This window comes from Cuculus canorus, chromosome 1 (assembly GCF_017976375.1).
Source record: "Cuculus canorus isolate bCucCan1 chromosome 1, bCucCan1.pri, whole genome shotgun sequence".
NCBI classification, from domain to species: domain Eukaryota; kingdom Metazoa; phylum Chordata; class Aves; order Cuculiformes; family Cuculidae; genus Cuculus; species Cuculus canorus.
Window position 1 is genome coordinate 173253789 of NC_071401.1, and position 5239 is coordinate 173259027.

Consider the following 5239-nt stretch of genomic DNA (forward strand, 5'->3'; position numbering starts at 1 on the left):
GCTGATGTGTAAAGCTGTTCAAGTTATTTGATGTTTACACCTCAGGGAAAGTCTTGTGTTCAGCAATATTTAAAGATAATGTTACAATTAAATCATTGATGCTGTCTTTAAAAACATCGCAATAGTTCTTGCATATGCCTCAACCTAATCTTGCATTCAGTGAGTTAAACATACTAATGTTGCTATCACACATTCAATTTTGATATGAAAATAGGTGGTTACATAAAACCTTTAATGCTATTTTGCTTTCAGCAGTGTTTGCTAGGTGGCTTGTGAATTTGCTAATTGACATATAAAACTGTAAGAACTGCAGCTCTTTGTGTTCTGTTGTTTCGAGGAGAGGGGATAAATGGGTCTGATTTTTAGCATGCTGAAAATTCTCCCATACAGCCTTGATCCTGATTAACATTACAGTTAATATAAATTTAAACTGTTCGTATGAACTTAAACTATCCATTATAAGGAGTGGAAAGTTTAGCTTTAAAAAAAAACAAACAAAAAACCCTGCAGTCGTTTACAGTTTTATAGTAATAGTGCTTGTGTGCTCCCCCTTCACCCCCAAGGCCCTAGCAGTCTGTACATAGTTGTACATTAGAAATATGCCATAAGAAACCAGAGGTTTCCATTTTTCAGACTTTATGGGTTTGGTATTTTCTTAATACTTTGGGGTTTGTTCACACGTGCATATAAAAGAGAAGGTACACTTGTATGTCATTGTTCAGTGATGGGCAATGTTTAAATGTCTCAGCAAAAAGTGGAACTAATTAAATCTGTCAGATGAGGTTTTGTAAATTTACCTGAAAACAAATTATTGGAGCTCAGTGAAAGCTGACTTCAAATTATAAGAACTTTGTTTTAAATTTCATTAAGCGTGAAATGAAAGTGAAGAGCTTCATATAAGCCGTTTCTGGCAGCCTTGCATAAAGGCTCACTCTTAGTCTATTGTAAATCGTTATGTAACAGATTTATTCTTGGAGTTTTCACTTATTCAAATAGCTACACTTAAATGTTTTAAGTTAAGTTTCAAGACCTCAGATGGCTTTAAGAGGTAACTCTTAGACAACTCTTGACTTCTTTTTTTTTTTTTTTTTTTACCATTTTTGGAGATTTTACAGCCAAGCTAAAAGGTTAGCCTGTTCAGGAAAGTGTTTAAAATTCGTTTGGTTTTCCAAAGCATTTAAGGCATGTGCTTACATTCCATAGATTTCCAGGAACGTAAACATATGCTCTAATTATCTTATTTGCATACACAAGTGATTTTTTTTTTACGCTTTACTGAGTTGGGACCTGTGCAGCTGCAAAAGTTTTGCAGAAGTCTGAAATGCTCTAGTATTTTTGTCACCTACCACTCAGCCAGGTTGATGCTGTTGGACTTGGCTGCATCTTCAGACTCACCGTTATTTTTTTCCCTTAAATTGTGTACCTCAGTTCCTTATGCATGGGATCACTGGTGTTTATTGAACTATTTGCTACTGAGAAGATATTTGACATGTTTGTTTAATCCTGTTTGAAAATGAAAACTGCCTTTTAAAATTTTGTAAAACTGAAAGTTGTATCAAAGAAGTCATGACTCACTTCCTGCTTTTTGTGAATAGGTATTGGTTACAAACAGTACTGCTGTAATTTTTTTTCTTTACTTAAAACCATTGTTTACTGCTGTGTATAATAAGTTTAAGAAGAAATAACCTGCCTGTAGCTGTTACATGGGGAACAGCTAATACTGGAGAGGCAGCAGGTAAGTCATGTTCCTTTGCGTAGATATATTAAATCTTAAAATAAAAAAGTAAGTTTACAAACATTTTATTCAGAAACTGCTATTTTACCCCATAGTGAAATAGATTGAAGGAGACACTTTTTTTACACGGGGTGTATTTCTCACTCGCGTATAGATTTCCATTGCTGGCAATGGAAATAGGGAGGAAATAACGGGGAAAATAACAGAAGTTAAACTGAGTGATCATTGTGACTTGAGAAATGAGGTCCCTGTATGAAGCCCTTTATTTCTGCCTGTTCTCCGAATACTTAGTTCTAACTGATAGATGTACTGTGTTGCAATTTAGATAATTTTCTCATGTTATTGTGAGTTTCATCTGTTAGATTTTTTAAATTAAACAGAAAAATGTACAGAAAAATTCCAAAGACCCTGATAGACACCAAAAAGGAATATATCTAATGCACATCATGTATAACTGGATCTATAGTAGAATTTTTACTGGGTTTTGGTTTATTTAAACGTTACTGGCAATTTCCTGTGCATGCTCAGGAAATGGCAGTTTGGTAATTCACTGACTGGTGATGATGCCACGGTAGCTACTGCTGTGCTCTTTGATAGTCGTCCAGTTTTATTTCATCTCCTTTTGCTGATGAAACGACAAGATAGTTGGTGAGGAAATACTTTCTTTCAAATATTGATTTTTATAAGTAACATTGAAAATAATATCCTAAGACCGTGTCCTTTATCTTGGAAGTGAAAACCAACAAGTTGTGACTTGTGACTTAGGGGTGGTGGTTCTTTAGCAACAGAAGTTGTTTTACTGGCGGTTTGTTTTTTAGAAGTAGAGGTTTTTGGTTTTTTTTAAGTAAAATTTCTACTGGACTGTGTTTTGACAGGTCAAAAATACTTGTTCAGAAGAAGAACATAGCATTTTCAAAACTGTACAGTCTTTTTTCCTCATTCCCTTTTTGCTTTCTGTGCCAATAATTTTAGTTCTGATTGCATTTTGTAAAATGTTTGTCAGAACTTCAATTTTTTTATTTACAATGTGGCTTATAAGCTTGGATAGCTCTTGGTTTTGTGTTAAACAGGATACCTTATTAAATTTAGGCATTAGCTTGCCTTTTTAATGAGTGAGTTTTTTCTATTTTTTGTTCCTTTGAAATTGGTAAGGCTTAGTTTTCTAACTGTTTTTTTTTACCTGATTGTTTAGTTGCATACCCAAGCCCTTGTAAATGTTTTCCTAGTTGTATGTGGATAATTGGAGATTTAAATGTTGTATATACTTGTCATCTGTGTTTCTGGTAAAAATACATGGCATTCTTTATAGAAATACTTAATTCCTGATTTCCTTTTCTTATCCACTTGCTCTCTGTGTACAGGTTAAACAGAATTTGCTCCTATTTTTATTTATAGAATTTTATACATGGCCTCTTAGTTATCATTGGTTCTTATGTAAACTGAGATACAGCCTTAAATTTCCTAACACGGTTATTAAGATACTGTTATTCATGTATACTCAAGTATAAAAAGTGCATGTTTGAGACTGATACTTCTCAGAGATCGAAGACACTAAATTGCTTCTGCATTGAAATACAAACACTTCAAGATCTTAAAGCAGGGAAGTGCAGGTCAGTGTGCATATACTTAAAGCAGATTGAATTGTTTCCAAAATAAGTATTTTAACGTAGGAAACAAGCGATGTGGTATGTTTAGGATATAAGTTACTTTGGTAATTGACTGCATAAGTCCTAAACATAATGGTTGCAGCATGCTAATTAGTCATGATGTTTATGCAGAAATAATGTATTTTGCAACTGTTTACTATGATGCCTCGCAATTAATATTGCAGACAGGCTTGAGGTGGGTGGGGTATTGAGGTAGTTTTTGGTTTCGTTGTTGTTCTTTCCCTTCTTCCCCCCTCCAGATTAAGACCTCACATGTTATGTACTTTTAAATTAATTTTAGCTTTAGGGGATGAGTAACTAAGGAGCAATTCGGAACACAAGTTCCTCAATTTTATGTTCTCGTGGGATTTTTTTTCCCCGATGTTGGACGAAAATATAATAAAGCATCTCATTCTATTTGTATATTATCCACTTGTTAAGTTTTCCAGTCCTTTCTGTAGCCTCAGTTATTGCAGTAGAGTTTAGGTTCTGGTATGACCTATGTCTCTGCTTAAGTCTTTTAAAGCTTCTTTGGAAATATACTAGTTTTATTGAAGTCTTTTGAAAATAATGAACAGTATACCTTTGATCCTGATGAAATGGACCATTTAAGTTGTAAATTCCCATCTGTTCATACCATGTGATGTGAATTTACATGATTCAGTGCTAACACTTTGGAGTATATTCAGGTAATAGACTTTGGCTTCACTTTCTTGTATACTGTATTTTGTAATAGAAAATATTTTAAACTGTGCATATTATTATTACATTATGAAACAGACATTCCCTTGATCCTCAAATGTAAGAAAATGAGGAATGTGTGCTTTTATAAATACAAATGATTGCAAATTCACTTTCCTTACTACTGCAGATGTCCTTTTCTAAAATAAAAAAAAGAAAGGAGAAAAAAAAAAAGCCAAGTGTTTTAAAGGTGAAATACATTCCTATTTGGTAAACCTTTAACATTTTTATGACGATTACCAGCACTGCTGACTTTCTAAACAAAAGGCTCTATTGTCTTCCTGTACCATTCCATTTCCTGATCCCCATTTTGCACAAGGGTGTATGAGTAAGCTATTCAAGAAATAGTTTTGAAATACGGGGGGAGGGGGCTTGTCTGATTTGGAATGCAGAATTGCAATGCAAAATGTAAGGAAATGGATGCCTGTCAGAATGCCTGACTCCAAAGGATTTTTTAATATATATAGTAAACAGTTTCCTGGTACTGGCAGGCCAAAGAGTCTGTTGAATGCTTACTTGAGTTTCTGGAGACCTATATTTCTCAACAAGGTAAGATGGTATCCTAGCAAAGGCGGATTTTCATACATTTTCAGCAGAGGTATTTAATTAAGTTTAAGGATCATTGAATCTTTTTTAGATGTTATACTTGAAATATTGCATAACTCCTAGCTTTCATGGGTTTCTTTTTTTCAGCCTATAGGAGACTGTTAAGCAATTTGCTGTCCAACTTTTGTGTTGGTCTTAAACTGCAATAGTAGTTTACCTTGTATTGAAGAAATAAAGACCATTTTTATATAAAAACAGTTTTGTCTGTCTTCATTTCGGCTTGTCAGATATCCTTGCAGTGCTCATTATGTCAGTCTTGAAATATTCAGACATTAAAGCAGCTTGGACGTTGTAATTTAGTTACATCTAGATTCTGTGCTGTAATTATTTCTGAATCTAGAAATAGTTCTGTTCATGCAAGCTCTTGTCCTCCTTGTCTGGTCTTCAGAGACCTTTTGCTGAGTTTAAAATGGAGAAGTGCAGACTGTTTTAAACCAACCTTTTTTGTCAGTCATACGTGTAACGTGTCAACTGAAGAAAAAAACCAAAAGCCGGCTGTGTAAAGTAGTTT